The sequence below is a fragment of the Apis florea genome, unplaced genomic scaffold, assembly GCF_048593485.1.
Source record: "Apis florea isolate Af1SG1 unplaced genomic scaffold, ASM4859348v1 contig_3367_pilon, whole genome shotgun sequence".
NCBI lineage: Eukaryota > Metazoa > Arthropoda > Insecta > Hymenoptera > Apidae > Apis > Apis florea.
Genome location: NW_028256746.1, coordinates 5,696,042 through 5,715,178, shown reverse-complemented (window position 1 = coordinate 5,715,178; position 19,137 = coordinate 5,696,042). Strand labels below are relative to the sequence as shown.

At 44.1% G+C, this 19,137-nt stretch overlaps 1 protein-coding gene and 1 long non-coding RNA gene across 4 annotated transcripts in view; one reads left to right on the top strand and one right to left on the bottom strand.

The window, feature by feature from the left end:
* Positions 1-19,137, bottom strand: part of LOC100864217 (Calcium-independent receptor for alpha-latrotoxin) — a 366,602-nt gene that overhangs the window by 48,950 nt on the left and 298,515 nt on the right. The window lies entirely within an intron of this gene.
* Positions 8,920-19,137, top strand: part of LOC147657027 (uncharacterized) — a 64,510-nt gene continuing 54,292 nt past the window's right edge. The window contains exons 1-2 of the long non-coding RNA XR_015293324.1: positions 8,920-9,090; positions 9,214-9,355. This is a non-coding gene — a long non-coding RNA (uncharacterized LOC147657027). The remainder of the gene's footprint in view (positions 9,091-9,213; positions 9,356-19,137) is intronic.

Genomic DNA, 19,137 nt, shown 5'->3' with positions numbered 1-19,137 from the left:
CGCCGTGGGTGATGCCTTGTTGAAACACTGTGCGGCCATTGTTGTCCACGGACACAATTCCCTGGCCTGGCAACGCTCGTCGCGCCACCCCACTCTCGAACGCGCTCTCCGACAACGATTTCCACGATCCCGGACGACGAAGAGAACCCTCTTCTTTCCCACCTGTGTTCATCGGCTGATCGAGAAAGTGAAATGATGACACGAGTAGGGGAAGAAGAAGGAGAGGAATCGTTGTAGAGATTCTTTTCACGCTTTAATATTCACGCGGCTGAAACTATGAATTTGAAACAAAGAGGGAGAGAGAGAGAGAGAGGGCGGGGGGGCTCGGAATATGGTGGCTCTCGGTTAAAAATTTACCGAGGAAAACCACGTTGCCTTCCCACCGTGGGATTTGAGATCCGTCTTATCTTCTCACGATCGCTTTCGATCTTGGTAATAAAAGAAATCAACGCGTCAAACCGTGACAAATTAAAGCGCTATCTAAACGGGCGAGGAAACTTGCGCGTTAAGGAGGAAGTAAACCGCTGAGGCACGTTGTAATTATTTTCCCATCCCGATTAAAATCTCTCTCTCTCTCTCTCTCGGACGGAGAAGGAGGAAGAAAACTATCGAAGGGCGTGATGGAAAAGCGTCACTTCGTGTCAACGAGAGAGAGAGGGGGGGGGGGAGCAACAACGTTTCGTTTTCGCGGGTATCGATCGAGGGCAGCGTTATAGAGACGCGAGTTGGGCGTTCGGTGCACTTCTCGTCCGGTTGGCCATGCATCTTTGGGCTCGGTTGCTGCAGCACACGGTTGCTGCACTCTCCGTGAAGCGCTCCCGGGACGCATAAATCAAAGTCCTCCGTGGAGACTTGCCTTGGTTACGTTCTTCCTTCGTTTCCTCTCGCTCCCTCTTCCGTGTCTCTCTTCCGCTCCTTTCTTCATCCTATGCTTCTCTCTCTCTCTCTCTCTCTCTCTCTCTCTTCGAATTTCTCGTCTCTCCTTCGAACCGTGTTGCGGAATTTCTAATTCGAGCTAATCCTTTTTCGCCGCTCTAATTACATTATCAATTCACCGAAGGAAGGGACCTGCTGTTGGTGCTGGTGCTGACCGGCAAGTGTATGCGCGCGCGCGCGCGTGTGTGTATGCGCGGCGGATACGCTCGGTGCATCGGCATTTACATGGTCGGCCTGTTGCACGTCGCGGCCTCGTCGCGCTCGACTGATTTATGGCGACCGAATAAATTATAAGGAGCAGATAGAAAAGAGCGTCAACCGGCTTTGGAGGACGGTGTCGGCAATTATCCGCCGCCTCCCTTCTCCTCCACGGCGCTCGCGCGCGATCGATTATCTCGGCGAGGCCCGACCGTCGAAATTTTCGTCGAATCGAATTTCGATTTTCGAGAAGGGTTATTTTATTTCTCTCTCGCGCTCTCCCCTCCCTTTTTTTTCTTTTTTCGGATGCTACGATATTATCGAGCAGCAGAGCTTTAATGCAATTAAAGCTTGCATTTTATGCGAGAGGATTACGCTTACAGGCGGCGATAGTTTACGGCAATTATAAGAATCGCTATTCTCATTTGCATTCGGTCCGCAAACAAAAATTAAATATATCAAATGTTCGAATCGATGTATCATAGGATGAATGGTAAATTAAAGAAAGAGAGAGAGAGAGAGGAGGGGAGGGGGAGGGGGAAGACGTACGAATATTTAATCGCATATACTTAAATTTCTTCTCTCCAGATTATCTCCGTAGATTTCCCTGGACAGATAAATCGGTAGCAAGAACGAAACACGACGCGTGTGTCCCCGACATCGCTCCCACGAGGGTGCGTCCCGATCTAATTATCATTCGAGACTCGATCGGAATGCCTTTGTCGTAGGAATCGAATTCCACTTGGCCAGTGATATAGGTGTGTCGCTGGTCAGCCTTAATTAGCCGACGCTTATACGGAAAATATATTTTTAAAAGTCCGATCGGCTCGCGCTTACGAGCGAGCACTCGAGAGTACGTCGTAAGGATTAAACGATTAAACGTGATCCGTAATTACATCCCGTGAATAATGGAATTGGTATTTATGAAGTCTTGGCGAATCTGCTGCACGGACCACCTCTTTTCCTACCCCCTCGGCCATAATGGATAACGCGATCCGGGCGTAATTTCGCGCTTAGGAAAGCACGTGGGCATAATTTACCGCTCGAGCGAGAGACTGTCGAGCGTTCTCTCGGCCGAGAACGAGAGAGAGAGAGAGAGAGAGAGAGAGAGAGAGAGAGAAGAATCGGCGGCGATCGGGGAGGAATAAACGCGCGACGATCGTTCGAGGCTATCGTCTTCTCCGGCTTGGTATTGTTGCTCGGCATGCCGGTCGGATCGTTTAACAGGGCTGAGGCAGATGCAGCGCTCGGAAACAAGAAACCGTATTATACGTCGTATCGCGTAGTTTTCACGATGACGTCATCTAAGATAGCGGATGGAGTAATACGAGACACCTCTTATCTGGCTTATTTAGCGATCACGTTTCATACATCTCCCATTCATAATATTTTCATTGTACGAATCGCCGATCCAATTACTATACGGATACGAAATTATCGGCCGATACGGAGAACACGATCGCGACGAAACGATCCGAACTCCTATCGAATCTCTCTCTCTCTCTCTCTCTCTCTCTCTCCCAAGTTCTCGCTTTCCTTTCCAATCTTTTCGCACGGTTATAATTATTATCAGCCGAGGAATCGGATCGCGCCCCTCAAAGAACTTGCCCTTCCTCTCGATCCTCCCTTTATCGTAAAGATTAACAATAATGCCTCTCCGTTTCTTACGCGTTTACTTCGTATCCCCCGTAATATTCCCTCCGCGTCTATTCGCACGATAATAGCTTGAGCATCGATATTCGCTGATCGGGGGATTAAGTTGAAACTTAACCGAGCGACATCATGATTGCGTTTCAAAGAAGAAAGGAAGGAAGGAAGGAAGGAAGGAGGCGATGCGGCAAAAGTGATACAACCTTTTTACACGGCTCCCACTTCGCTAATAATCACCGTAGCCTGCATTTCACGACATCGAATTCGATTCGCGTTACATGACAGGTAACACGAGCGGTCGCGTGTAAACGGCCCCAACGGACTGATGACACAGAGAGAGAGAGAGAGAGGGAGAGAGAGAGGGACGAGGAGAAACGTGGACACCAGGTACACGAGGTGGCGGAGAGAAACGAAAAATCGTTACTGTCGCGTTCCCGAGGAGAGAGAAGGAGAGAGAGAGAGAGAGAGAGAGAGAGAGAGAGAGAGAGAGAGAAAAATTTTTGGACAGAGGATGGACACCGGCCGCGAGACGTCACTCATCGCGGACGTCGGCACCGTCGTCCAACCCTGTCGATATCAGTTACCGTGCTCGCTGCGCGTCGCTTGATCGATGACCGACGCGATGGAAATGACATTTCGTGGAATGCCCGTTGTCGTCGCCGACCACTCTTTTTTCTCTTCCACCTTCGCTCCACTACTCTCTCTCTCTCTCTCTTCCCTCCCTTCGTTCACCCCTTTCATCCCTTTTCGTATCTCTGATTTTCTCCCCCCTCATCCTTTTTTCACGCTCTCCCCCTTCCTTTCTTTTGTTCTTTTTCGTTTTTTCTCTTTTTTTTCCTTTTTTTTCTTTTTTTTTTTCCCCTCCCTCTCTGTATCGTTTTTATCTCTCCGCTGGAAATTAACGCGATTCGTTTTTTTTCGACGGCGATTCGGCTTGTTTTTGCGCGAGCATTGGGGAGGGGAGGGAGGAGGTTTATCATCAAAAGTATGCCGGAGGGGAGGAGAGAGAGAGAGAGAAAAGAAAAGTGGTGGTTCGTAAATTGTTCGTGTATAAATCTAATAGGATAAGGTAATACGTACGATACAGCCGGAGAATAATCGTTAAATGAAATTGTGAACCGGCCGACAATTTGAACTGAAACTACCACGCTGTTCGTTGAATGGCTGCTGCATTTTTATTTGCATCAAAACGAACGGCGGTTAATTTTCGAAATCGCGAAACTCTGACACCCCCTCCCCCCCCCCCCGCCATTGTTTCGGCAGGTGTAATTGGCCCACCTTTGACAGGAATCGTGCAATGGACGGCAGTCGACGCGGTTTCACGCGAAATATGCTTTGCATGCAAACTCGTTGATCCCGGGCCTACGTCCCCCGATTTGTGATCCCTATTTTCGAGAAATATCGTCATCCCGGAGACGCGACGTGTGTGCGTGTGTGTGTGTTTTTTAAATCCCCCTCCCCTCCAGATTTAACGGGATTTTTTTTTAATCGCAATGACGATTTTTAATTGAAACGCGATATCGAGACTTTTAAATGAATAGAATTAAAAAAAAAAAAAAAAAAAGGAAGAAGAGAAACGCGATATTATTCCTTTTTACTTTTTTCGTTATCGCATTCGGTTCGGTATTCGATTTCCAAGTTTCTCCTCGTACTCGAGTTGTACTCGAGTTTTTTAAACAAAGCGAAACGATAAAATTTAACGTCAAGGGAAAAAATTGGTATTTGGTATCGGCTCGAACGATTCGTTGCTTTAAACGGGGTCACAATCACGTCGTATGGCCTCTTTAAATCGGTAATTAAGCAGCATCCATCCGGTTAAAGGTTATTAAAATTCTTGGGAGGCGTGTATCGGAGGAGGAGCGTTTTCGCGTCGGCTAACGGCATTACGGATTAATTTCCACGGACAAAAAGGGTGCGTCAGAGGAAGGAGGAAGGAAGGAAGGGAAGGAAGGTTGGTCGGCGAAGGGGACGGATTGGGCACGGAAGGAGGACGGCTCTCATAAATTTCCCAGACCGGACTGGGAACAAAAGGACGATCGTACGCCGAACACACCGGCGTAAAAAAAAAAAAATCGTCCCTACGTGCACACACACACACACACACACACACACACACACACACACACATATATATCTTGATTAATTCAGATACTGTATGCTCGTGTTGGTGGTTGCTCTCTCGCGAGGGAGATACTCTCGCGGAGTATCGCTCAGACAGTGGAGAAGAGGTGCCCCTCCTGATCCGACACGACCAGTGGAAGCAGGAAGAAAGAGACGTCTAATGCACATCTACGGCTATCACGAACGACATAATTGCGAGGTATACTTCATTAAATGAGATCGTCTGAGTCTGAGGTGGGCGTATGCGCGGCTCCGTCTCGTCACGTTGATTCCCGGTCCTCGAATGCCACGGTTGCCACGATCTCGGTACACGTACACTCGTGCACACCTGAAGGAAAGAGGTGCGCGGCTCTCTCTCTCTCTTTCTCCGCTCTTTTCAACCCCCCACCGTCGTTTTTTCAACCCCATCCGTCTCTGCCCGCGATACGTACGCGATCTCTCCGCTCTCCGTTCCTTTCCACCGTTCTTTTCCGTCCACCCCTAAGCTACATCTGTCCGTCCTCTTTTGATTCGCGCCGCCCCCCGGTTCACGTACACGCGCCACACGTTTAACCCTCTCCCCGGTTACGAGCGTGTACGTACTCCACTCGAAAGCTTTGACATCGGAGACGTCGGCAAGTACACCGGAGGAGGACGGATTTATCGGATATATTCTTCTCCATTCTCAACGAGGGAGAGGAGGCAGAATTTTAACCGCGATAGTAAAGAGAGAGAGAGAGAGAGAGAGAGAGAGAGAGTCGAAGAGAATTTTTGCGAAGATTCGAAGGTTGCCGATTTGTAAAAATTGTTCGATAGATATGTTTGTTAAACGCATAATATTCGTTGCAAAAAAAAAAGAAGGAAGAAGAAGAAGGATCTCCGCCGCATGATCGACTCCTTTGTTCACTCGCTTGCTTGCTCCACGTTTAATTGCTAATTACAAAATTCTTTGTTACTCCCATCAGTGTCAAATTGTTCTTTTCTACGTCGAAGAGGAGGAATTTTGTTTAATTAGTCTGCAGTCTTTCCGCCTCGTTGCCTCCGTCCCGTCCGCTCCCCCTCTCTCTTTCCGCAGTCTCTTGGATAGATCTCGGGGTATTCCTTTTCCCTTTCATTTTGGAACACGATCGAGAGAACTGTATTGATTGTCTCCGTGTATGCGACGAGACGAGTGACATTTTATTGGGTTTAATCAAGAAGAGAAACTGTCGACAATTTTGCTTGTATTCCTTCGTATAATTACCGATTGTACTGTCCTCCTCGCATTAGGAGGATAGATCGAGCACGGAGGAACGAGGCAAGAACGAGGATGAGGAGCGAGATGAAAGGAAGGCGAAGGAATAATTGTACGCAGAAGAGCGCGCCCCGAGATGCAAGGCCCCGAGGGACCGGTCTTCGAGTCCAGTTCCGATCGGTCGTACGTCTTCTTGAGATACTGCTCGTATCGAGTTTCCTGGAGGATCGACGTATATCGTTCTCCGCGTCGGCGTGGGGAGCAAGAAACGACGCTGCAGAACGCCCCCCCCCCTCCGTTCCCAGTGTGGAAACGCTGGCACACGCTGGCGTTTCGCGTACGGTATACGACACCCCGCCGCCCGCCCCCATGGGTCAAAGACCATTGACGGAAGGGAGGGGGCAGGGGGCGGCTAATAAACGTAGCACGTGTCTTCTCCACGTCGAGCGGAAACTTGTAAATGCGGCCTCGATGCTACGCTGCTACGCCGAGTTAATTAAAGAAACAATGTGTCCAATTCTCCCGCCCTTTCTCCTCCTCCTCTTCCTCCTCCTCCTCACTCCCTCCCCCCCTGCCGCTCTCAATGGATCGAACGATAGAATTTTATAACGAACCCGTGCACTCGACGGAAAAATTGTTCCCCCGTTAACTCTTGTGTAATTTAATATTCCATAACTTTTTTACTCCCTTCCTTTTTACTCCCGTAATTTTTTCCCTTCTGTAAAAAGGAGTAATCGTGTAAACGAAGGAAACGAATTGGAAGAATGGCGTAGCCATAATATGTTCCAGTAATGGCTTTTCTGTTACAATATATATATATATATATAAAAAGTTGAAATGTTAAGTGGAATTGATGAATTCGTGATGTAGATTAAACGCGGTATTAAACTCGGAGGATTAATATGAAAAATTCATCCGCTTGATATCGTATTCCGCGAATTTTCCCAGCGCGTTTGCAAAATTGCACGGATTCACGGCTCGAATTTTAAGGGGGGAGATTCTCTTTAATCCAGCATGGCGGAATGAAGAAGAAGAAGAAGAAGAAAGCAGGGTTAGGATAAAGAATCTACGGGCGCGTTTTATAAGATTTCGAGAGTGACTTAATAAGTTGTACGACTCTGCTCATCGAGCGAGAAAGCAGCGTCGGGAATCGCTGAAAGAAGACTAATGAACTTGTTGGCTCATGGCCGAAAAGAGGGTCATTTCGTGGTTCTTAACCACGGCTTGAATAAAACGGTCATTTTGTTCTTGGCAACTTGGCTTGAAATTTCCAAAAAAGAAAAAAAGGAAAACGCATCTGCCATGCCATGGTTGTTGAGAAATTTTGGTTGGTTGGAATATTAATTGTTCCATAACGTTAAATTAGCGATATGAATCTTTGTTCAAATCTTTTCAACGCGACACGATACTTTTTATTAGATACTTTTCCCCGATTTTCATTTTCAACTTTCTCTATGATTTCAGGCATAATTCTTATCGGCAAACTATCGTCCACCGTTTTCGAAATGTGCTTCTAATGAAAATGGCACAGTCAGCCAGGGCAAAATTGATCGTAAACGGATTGGTCAGTGCGATCGACAACCAGTGACCGCGTCCAATATACCGACTTAAATAATAAATTCTCGGGGACACAATGTAAACGCGTGCGTGTATCTTGGTTAGCGAAGTACACAGAATGAGGAAATCGGGCAGCGAAATGCTTGAGGAAGATCAACAACGCGTCGAATCGTTGAGGTGGAGTGGAAAGTTTGGACAGGAGCGAAGGCGTTTCACTTGGTCTAAAAACTTTCCAAATTAGAGTATAGTTTGGAAGGCAAAGAGTGCAATGATTTTTAACTAGTATTCTTTTGGTAAAAATTTCAGAAAATTGGTTGGAAGTTTAATTTAAAAAAAGAGAAGTGAGTTGTTTAGGTTTTATTAACCACGAGTGACCTCGAGCTGATTGAATTGGTGATATTAAAAAAAATGCGTCGAAGGGAATATTAATTGGCCAGCGGAGAAAAACGTTATTGAAATTAAGGAAGAAAACTATCGTCTACCGTTACCGACCATAATTGGACTAGAGTAGCGTAGCTTTTGTTATAATTGGTGAAACGAGATTAATTTTTAAAATTTGTAAATCTCGACAGCGTAATGGAGAAAAGGTTGCGTAATAATATTGCTTTGAAAATTTTTAAACGTGCAGAGGACGTTGTAAAGTTATTTTTGAAATTTTTTAATAAACGACAATAAAACAAAACTCGGGGATGTATTCCAACAATGTTGCAACGCCTCTAAAGAATGCGAATTTGCGATGTATGGGACGGATTGCAACTCTGAATGTGTGTGTATGTGTGCGTCCTTTACGTTGGTTTCGAGCTATGGTTGTGGTTTGTAACATTGTTGCAGTGCGCCAAAATTAAATGGAATACTAGAAACACGACGTGACCATTTTAACATTGCTGAGAGAGCTCGAAATTACTTCAGGAAACTTGGAGGAATTACGCTACTAATTGAACTTACTGTCAAAGATCGTGAAATGATAATAATTGTTTCCAATTGAAAGAAAATTAGTATAAACTAAAAGCGTGTTTTTTTGTGTATTTAATTTATATATATACACACACACACACACACGTTTAATTTACAATATTATTTTACTCGTCCGAACAATATTGAATTACAAACAAATCGAATATATTTTCTATTTTAAATGAATCTTATGCTACTATATTCATTAATTTAAATTCGATTGATTATTATATTTGTAATTTAAATTCGACACATCTTCGCGCGCTAATTATAACGCAGAATTCCCGCTCGAAAAGTATCACGTGACCCGTCACCAGCGCGGTGTCATGTCGTTAATTGTTCGTTGTGCGTAATAAGTTGAAATTGACAAGTTTTAGTGAAATTTGTGAATAATACAATAATAATAAAGTTCTCTGTGGGAAACAAGTTCTCTATTTTGTGTAATTATCTACTCTGAAAAGGTAAGACGAAGTATAAGATGATATATTTCTATATTTATTGCGTTATACGATCGGAAAGTATTCGTGCGAATATCATCTTCGATTTTTATCGTTACTAAAAATTTTATTTTAATTTATGTTTAGTGCAAATGGATATCGCGTGATTTTTCTGAAGTTAAATTAATTCAAGAATCATGCTGGTCAAAAATTTGATACTGTGACAGTTCGTGTATTTGCGTTGCAATTTTTCTAACCTCTACGACGCTTTCCAGTTCATCGCGTCAAGGTAAGAATTTTTCTTTATCGCAAGGAATATATATTGATAGATGAAAGGAAATACGTTATTTTTTTATTTTATACAGTAGAATTTCGTTTATACGAACAAAAATGTCTAGTTATTTGGATTCTAACTAGTCTTCTGTTATCTGAATTACTATTTAGTTATACAAATGACATTTGTATTTGTATTTGTATCTTTGATACAAGATTAAATTAAATAATTAATTTATTAATCATTAGATACTTACTTTGTTTGTTCAAATTATTTCAAATTATTTTCAAATTTATATCTGATATATCATTATATATTTTGGAGATAATGTGATTTTGATGATTTTTTCTGATATGAACATTTTTTAACAATATAAATGTCAATATATCTTCATGATTTGTATCTGTATCTTTGTATTTGTATCTTTGATACAAGATTAAATTAAATAATTAATTTATTACGCATTAGACATTTACTTTGTTTGTTCAAATTATTTCAAATTATTTCCAAATTTATATCTGATATATCATTATATATTTTGGAGATAATGTGATTTTGATGATTTTCTCTGATATGAACATTTTTTAACAATATAAGTGTCAATATATCTTCATGATTTGTATCTGTATCTTTGTATTTGTATCTTTGATACAAGATTAAATTAAATAATTAATTTATTAAGCATTAGACACTTACTTTGTTTGTTCAAATTATTTCAAATTATTTTCAAATTTATATCTGATATATCATTATATATTTTGGAGATAATGTGATTTTGATGATTTTTTCTGATATGAACATTTTTTAACAATATAAGTGTCAATATATTTTCATGATTTGTATCTGTATCTTTGTATTTGTATCTTTGATACAAGATTAAATTAAATAATTAATTTATTAAGCATTAGACACTTATTTTGTTTGTTCAAATTATTTCAAATTATTTTCAAATTTATATCTGATATATCATTATATATTTTAGAGATAATATTTCATGATTTTCTCTGATATGCATATAATTATATATAATTATATAATAAACTAAAAGTGATGAGAGTGATTAGAGTATAGAAATAATCTAGTTATTACGTAGATTTATATAAATGAAATTCTACTGTATATATTATGCATAGGTTAACTAAACTAAATAATTACTTTCTTATATTCCATATATACAATATATTAGTAACATTTTGCAATAAATACAATAAATCTTCATATTAAAATATGAACGTATAAATTAAATAACTTATGGGTCATTATTTAATAAATTTTATTTTTAATGAAACAAAGCATCAACTAATATCTTTATATTCATTATTTTTTAAAATAACACGATAACCAATTCAAAGTATTTTCGCGTTTTTTATAATTTTTCCATTGTAATCCTTTCTCGTACGGGAAATCTTGACAATTTTGCTTTTGCCGTTATTGCTAAGATTAAATTCTATTTAAAATGGAATAGCGCGTTCCGACGTGGAATTTACGTTTAGACATTAAATCCAGATCGAGGACATGCATCCTTGAATTTTTGAAGAATCTAACGCGATTATGAACGATTGTTTTTGTCGCTCGTGCTAATTATCATTTGCAACATGAAAATAGGGCGCGTTATCAAAACGAGTTTAACGCGGTATTGAAGATGGAACGGAGATATGTACAGGAGATTGTGAGATATGTACAGGAAGGAGAAAAACGGTATATAATGATCGTGAAACTCGACTAAAGCGACACATATCTCGCCTCCATTTCCTTGAGAACGAATGCACGTGCATAGACTTCTCGTAATTGGTTCGGTCACGTATCTGCGATAAAATTTTATTCGCGATGGGAATCCGCGTCTTCCTCTGACCAGTTCGTTTGACGCTGATTGATTCATCGATCACGCCGCAAACCCAATCGTTCGAGATCCTTGATCCGTGTAATTTCATCCTTTAAAATTCTGTCGCATCGCGCTGCCGTCTCATGCATCGCCTTTAATTTTATCCAAATAGAATGGAAAATATCGGTCTTGGGTTTATCATGATATCAAAGGTATAGATCGAAATTGCGGCAGAATTGTTGAAATTGAGGAAGGATCGTGCGTGGATCGAGGCAACGTTTCTCCTTCTTCTTCTTCTTCTTCTTCTTCTTCTTCTTCTTTGAGAGTTGGGAAAGGAAACGAGCGTTATCGGGATAGAAACGTTCGATGCGGCACGCAACGCAGAAATGAAGTCACGGCATAGCTGCATTCCTGTGGTATTTCGGACAGGTTGGAACGTGGTTGAATATCTCGACGCGAAACGATTCAACGGATGCGACTATTTTTTTTAACACACATTTCAAAACTCTTTTAAATATAAATTTATCATCGAGCTTTGATCGTTCTTCTCTTCGCTATGAACGAATCTCCTCTGCTATTTATTCTATTTTGCTCAACTTCGAAGTACAGAAGAAGAAGTTGCAAGTTTTAATCGATCTAGAGTCGATCGTCCGTTCGTCGAAGCGTTTAATTCTTAGACAAAGGCCTCGAACTTAGAATTTAGAATGCATCATCGAGAGAAATTCGACTCGTCTTTGTGGCGAAAGTGAGGGCGAGATCGTCTTACGTGGCTCCATTTCTCGCGTCAGAGAGTCACGGGTGTAGGCCACGGAGGCATGAAAACGAAACGGGAGAAGACGCAGGTGCTCCCGGCTACTCGGCCCTGTAATTAGGCTAGGAATGCCGAATCTGTCCGCACAGGCAACGGACGGTAGCTGTTCACCTTAAGGGAAACGTGTCAAACGTGCTCTCTTCGCGCTCAGAGAATTCACGCGCGAGAAATTTCAATTTCTTCGATCTCCCGCGACTATCATTCGTCGAATTTTATTCCCTCGTAAACTTAATTGCTAATAAGAGGATACATACATATTACACCGTAGAACGATACGAAAGTCTCTTATTAAAAATCGTCGTATAAGAAAATTCAAGGGGAAGCTCGACTCTTGAAAACTTATCATCGCGTTGCCCCCGTTATCTCACAATTTCATTTCCATGCATAGTCTCTTATCTGTCGGATGGGGAGAGAAAGAGAGAGAGAGAGAGAGAGAAAAAAAGATTTCCTTTCTCGACCCTCGAAGAACGGTCGGACCCTCTAATCTCGCGCGAGATATCGTTCTAAGCGACCACCAAAGTGTCTGTCTCGTAATCGTTAAGAGGGGGGCAACAAACAGGCCGGAAGAAATTTGCTGCTCGCAACCAGTAGCCGCAACCGCCCGCGCAAGGATGAGGGGGGGGGGGCGAGGAGAGGAGATTCAGAGGTGCGCGAACGCGGGCGAGGGGGAAGCTCGAGAAGAGGGACAAGAGGCGGGCGGTATAGACGAGAGTGGCTGGCTTGAAAGAGGTACTTTACATTATTTCAAGAAGCCGGTTCCACGTAGTGGAAGGCGAAGTGCGAAGGAGGCGAATGAATGGCGAGCGGCTATAAAATAAAACGAGAACCACCAGCATTGAAGAAACGCACGAAAGAAAAGAAAGAGGACGACGACGACGTTGACTGAGGACCTAGAGGAAGTCGCGTGAGAGATTTAATTACACGATCGGTTTAAAGGTTTTTCTTCTTGGCTGATTGTAAACTGACATTGTAAACTGGCGCACCGTGAAGAAATCGCTTTCCATTGCTCATTTCCAGAGCTACCATCTTCTTTGATTCATTGTTGAACGATTTTTAACAAGGTTAACGTCCATGTTTTTACTTGTCGACACTGGCTAATTGAATAGGGCCAACAGTTCTCCCCTCCTTCCTTGCGCCGTGTTCGACTTTAATTCTTGGTCCATGGCGATTCTCTCGCTTGCTCCTCCTCTCCTGTCCGAGAAGGCGACGCGATTCAAGATTCAATTTTATTTATAATTCGATTAGCCGGTCCACGTTTTTCACTGTCAACGTTACGCGAGCTACAGCCTTCCTCTCGTTTTATTTTTCCTTTCGAGTCACGTAGTTTCCAGTTAGGAATATACGGGGGAGAAATGGTGAAGACAATATCTACGTGGCGCCTAAGTTATTGGGATCTTAGGTACGATAATCTAATTTATGATTCCCTCTTTCAAGGAAAGCAAAGGGGGAAAGCAAATTTCGCGATAGAAGATTCGTAACGCGACAGAAGAAGAAAGAACGTTGCACTTGTACCATATCGTTTCGTATAATATCGAGTCCTTTTCGAGTCGAGATCAGAGTTATAACTGGCCTCGACGGGATTCTCTAGTTGCAAACAAGGCAACTAGATACAAGCAAACGAGCTTCCTTAAACATTGAATGCTTCGCTCTCGCCACGAGTTGCAACAACGATCCGAGCGGACCATGGAAGGCGCTAACCGATGGAATTGGAATTACCTATAGGTAGTCGGTGGCTTGCCAGCTCGGCAATGCAACAAGAACAGTCCTTCACAGAGAGAGGAATTAGGGTACGCGGTTGTATTCACCGAAATCGAGCGTTCCACTTGAATCAGGAATTTCTCCGCTGGCCGACTCGACTGTTTCTATGCACCTACCGGTGAAATAGTTTCAGAATGCTTGTTCGAGCTCGATATAATCCCCCGAAGGGACTTTCGTTAAAGTATACACACCCCTACGATACACAAGGATTGATCATCGAGCGAACTTTTTATACCAGCGATTCCGTGAATCGGTTCACCTTGGTAATTCATCGATCTCCTCCTCCATCTTTTCAAAATGACTCGACGAGGGATAAATGGAACGATCTGTATAACGGGGTTAAAGGGAAGGGATTAGGAGAAGAAGCAACGGATGAATAAACGAGGATGTGAATATCGATAATTATCGAATGGGTCTTTTTTAAAACTGGATTTCCATTTCGTTTCCATCGGGGATATCCGTTTCCATTCTATCGGGCGTTATCGACGATAATTAGGAAATTCAATTGTGTTCAAATTCAGAACGAAGGATATGCGGAGGAAAAAAGGATTTTAACGTTAAGTAAGCAAAAAGCCTTCGATTGGGTCGATTTCGATTGGAACTTTAACGAGATACACGAGGGTGTCAAAATTCGGATTTCTATCGATACGATGGATGGAATCGTTGGCAATCGGTGCCCAAGTAAATATAAATTTCCCGGTCAATGACGGGCAAATAGAACGAGGCTGAGGAAACGCGCGGCTTGCCGAGCCTCAGCCACGAAGTTGGGAACAATGGCGACACGGGGGAGGGGGATCGGGGTGGGTGGGTTGCATTTCCCACGTTCCCCGAAAAGTTCCGTTTGCCCTCGGCTTCGGCCAACCGAGTTGCATTATCGTTTAATTTCGTCCGCTTTACACGCTTTGCCCGATTGCCATTCTCGGTTCGATTATCGCATTCTCCCCGCCGATATATCCCGAAAACAATGCAACGCGATCGTTTTCAAGCGGATAAAACGGTTCTCGCTAGCCGCGACGAAAATGAAAAAAATCCGGAACGAGATGAACTCGTTTGTACGTATAAGCCTACAAGGGTGTATGGTTTGGGTATTTTATTTTTTTTTTTATTCTCGCTCCAAACAAAAAACATCTCGTATCCCCACCTCCGGTCATAATACCGAGCTCTCATGCTATACTCTCATCTGTCCATCCCTCTTCCCACCTCCCCCGCTCTTTGTCGTTACTATTCCACACGTAATTGCTATTGATTTTGATTCGCGGGACACAGGCGGCGGTATCGCGGCCTCCCGTCCCACCCCACGAAGTGAAGTTATCTCTCCTCCCCCCGTTCCACGTCACACTTCCGCGTTATCGCCGATTCCACGTTAATAAATGATATTTTAATCGACGAAATTTTCAATCGCGAGCGCGACGAGAGACGAATAATTTAAACTATGATTAGGGAGAGAGGGAAGAAGGAGGAGGAGGAGGAGATGTACGCCTTAATAGGATTGCTCGGCGACTAATTTTATAATAACTTTTCTATTCCTTTTTATTTATTTATAAGATACATGCGCGCCTCCCGAGTGGATCGAAAATTGGATCGAAAATTGGATCGAAAATGTACGAAGGAGAAAATAGGAAGAACGATATTCGGTCGGAGGACACATACACGCACGCATGTAGTAGTGATCTATACGATCGGCATTAGTATACGGTTTTCGCGGGGTGGCAATTTGAATGTGGCGGGGAGGGGGAGCAATTGAGCCTCCGTGCTTGACGATGGATGGGCCCGATCAATCATACCTCTTTCAAACGCTCGGATCGATGCTGCTCCCGATGAATAGTAGTAGTAGTAGTAGTAGTAGTAGTAGTAGTAGTAGTGTAGCTCGATTCTCTAATCGATCTCGCAACCGAAACAATTATACGATCCAACCACGCGATGCCGTAATAACCATTTACAATGGAAAGAGCGGAGAACGCGGGGATCGGTTCATTCCCAAATGAAGAAACATCCTCGGTATGGAGAGAGATCGGTCTCTCTCTCTCTCTCACTCCGCAGGTTTCGTTCGATAAATTCTCGAGGTTGCGGGCTCGCGTGCGATCTCGCGGTGGAACAACGGAAAGCCGAATAACTTAGGCGACAGCAAGGTCGAGGAACCTTGGACGGGGGAGGGGAAGGAAAAAGGGAGGCGGCGAAGAAAGACAGGATCCGAAAAGTAACGTGAGAAATACGAGGGGGGGGCCTGGAGCGAGGGTCAAGAGGTGCATCGCTGACCGTGGCGGTGAACGGCCGATCAAGGGTGGAAGAAAGAGGGCGGGGAGAGGAAAGAAGAGGGGGGGGGGGCCGACAGAGATATTTGGAACGTCGTTGGCGCACAATTCGAGGGTATATAGAAAGAAGCCGGGAAGAGATATCGCGCGAACGCCTGTTGCCCGTTCGTTCTCGCTTGCGAAATAACCGAAGAATCTTATGCTCATTTCACGAGTCAGGGAGAAAGGGTACCCGGAGAGTCGCCGACAATTCCGTATCGGAGCCGAGATCGCCATTGTCACCACCTTCCTTTCTTCTTTGCCTCCTCTCCCTCCCCTTCCTCCAGCTTCTCCTCCTCCTCCTTCTTCTCTTTCCGCCTGCTCCCTCGTCGCAACCCTCGTCGTATTTCCTCCAACCTCTGTGACACTCGCGCGCGGCGCCGACATTAAATCTAACCTAGCACAATGGTACGCGTTACGACGGTATATAGGATATTTCGCGGATCGATGCCTTTTATTTCTGCATGGCCTCCTGCCACGGATAAACCGGCACCGCGGTTATTCTCCGCGCTCGAAATCTCTCGCGTCGAGAGATGCAACGTTTCCATCGATACGATATTCACGAGATCGAGTTTGTTTTATTAGAAACGATGATGTTTGTTTCGACGGTGGAAAGAAAAGAATCGACGATGAATGAAATCCGATTGAATTTAGCAAAATATGTGTGCTTTATAGTATATACGTATATATATATACTATAAATACATATATATATACTATAGATACGTGGATCCGTTTGTTCGATGGACAATTGTTGTAACCCAATTCAATACTATTCGACTCTGTCCTCTATTTTTTTCTCTTTTTTTCTTTTCCTAACTTTCACGCTTTCAACTTCTCCATTGTTTGTAACAAAGCCATTGCGATCGTTTTATCGTCAAATCCAGGAGAAAAAAATCTATCGATGGTTGTATCTCGGAATGTACCTTCTATCTTATATATATATATATATTGGACCGATTCAATTTTAACTCGATTGCACATCTCGATCGATCAAAATTATCGCGTCCCCCGCCTGAGAGTGATCTTTTTCGCGGGGCTAGCGAAACGCAACAAGATTTTGATCCGAACGATCATGTTGAGAGATTGGATTCTCGCGAGACAGTTCAGTCGGCGATTACGATTTAATCCGGCAGACGTTTCGACTTGTCGTATTATACACCGGTATTATATTACGAGCTTCCGTCTGCGCGACGCTGATATTTCGTGTCACGGCTGTACATTTCAATTTGTCCGACAAATCCGCAGTTTCCGGCTGAATCGGAATTTAACGCGATCGCTTAAATTTACATCGCCCCCCGCCAGGGGGGTTATTATCGCCGGATATCGCCCATCTCTCTCTCTCTCTCTCGTTGTTAACATTTACGTTATCGCGACCCAATATTATTCGCGAATAAATAGGGCACGACCCGGCCGCGCGAAGGAGAAGGATAGAAGGCTGATTAATCGTTGCCAGTCTATAAAATAAATAGCGCGCAGAGCCTCGCGAACGAGTTTGCAGCGTTACGCGCGGCCTAATTAAAATTGCGGTGGCGATTAATTCGTTGCACGTAAACGCCGGCGAAGAAAACCGCTCGGTTTTTCTAATTAAAAATTACCTCGCCGCGCTAATCTCACCCCTCCCCTCTCCCCGTTTTTAATTGCACGCCGTCGCGAGATAATACGCTTTTCCCTTTTTTTTCCCCCCCTCCCCCCCGAATCTCTTTCCTCGAACAGCCTCGTTTTCGTGTTTGCGCGTAACGCGTTTGGAAAATAGAATCTTCGCGTAAATCCTCGTGTGCCGCGTGAAATAACGAATCCTTTCTCTCTCTTCCTCGCTCTTCCCCAAATACGTGGTTTCTATTCGTAGCAAGCCAAGTACTTGCCGACCTGGCTTACGAAGAGCCGGAGGAGGATTGATTAATTCGATATCGCGAGCTTCGCCCTTTTTTTTACCGATGTCCGATCAATTTTCCCTTTCTCCGTTCCTCCTTCATCGTGGAAAATCGATCCGAGAGAGAGAGAGAGAGGTTCGCAAAAAAAGCTATAGCTATAGGTTCGGGTTAATATCCATTCATTCGATCCGAACAGGAGCGAAAAGCATCGGCGGGAGAAGATTGTGCGCGTTATCTTCTCCACCTCTTTCACGTCTTTCGATTCGATCCTCCCTTTTTACTCTTCTTTCTTCTCTCTCTCTCTCTCTCTCTATATATATATATATATCTCCACTGTTCCTCGCTGGTGGCCGTCTTCCCCTTTCCCCGCTCCCCTCTCCTCGACTCGATCACTACGGAGAAGCCGCTTCATCCACGTTGATGGAAGGTGATCGATGGGCCCGTCGTATTACGTCGATGTATGGTAATGACACGAATGTGCGCGAGGACGAGACGTGGACCGCCACTCCGTGCAAATAATCCCGAAAAATAGGAAAAATATCCGGGAATCCGATTCGAATCGTCCCGTTTAAACGTTTCACCTTTATGGAGGGAGAGTGTTGGAGAGAAACTTCAAGGGACTGTAGTTGAAGTGTACAAGGAAGAGGAGACGAAGGAGGAGAAGAAGAAGAAGAAGAAGAAGAAGAAACTCGGAGGAGGAATGGTGGAAGAAGGCCTGAAACTGCTAGTCGATATTTCATCCAGGGAACAAGCAAGATAACAACAGGCACGCCCTCCCTTTTCTCTCCTCGTTTCTCCATTTCTCCGTTGCCGCGTTCCACCTCTTTCTACGAGTCGGCTAGCCCTTCACCCATCGTGCGCACTCGCCGATAGCCTCTGCTCGCAACACCAGACTCGCAACCGTTTTAAAATATTGCCCGCCACCCCTTCACCCCGAGTGCCGTGGCAGCCCGTGTTACAGCCCCGTTTTCGAGCTCGTCTGCGGAGAAGTGGCCGGGGTGGAGACGATTTTGGCCAGAGACGAGTACTGTACAAGCCGATACAAGCCGCGTGCGACCCTTGAAAATCCACCCGCTCCGGATTACTACGATCCGTCGTTTTCTAGCAGCAGCAGCAGTAGTATCGCGCCACTTGTCCGCCGAACGGATTTTCCTTTGTCCAGGCGATCTCGATATTTTTTACGACGTCTTCGATCCTCCACTTTCCACGGGATTCGAATCCACGGGATGCGGCGATGTGTT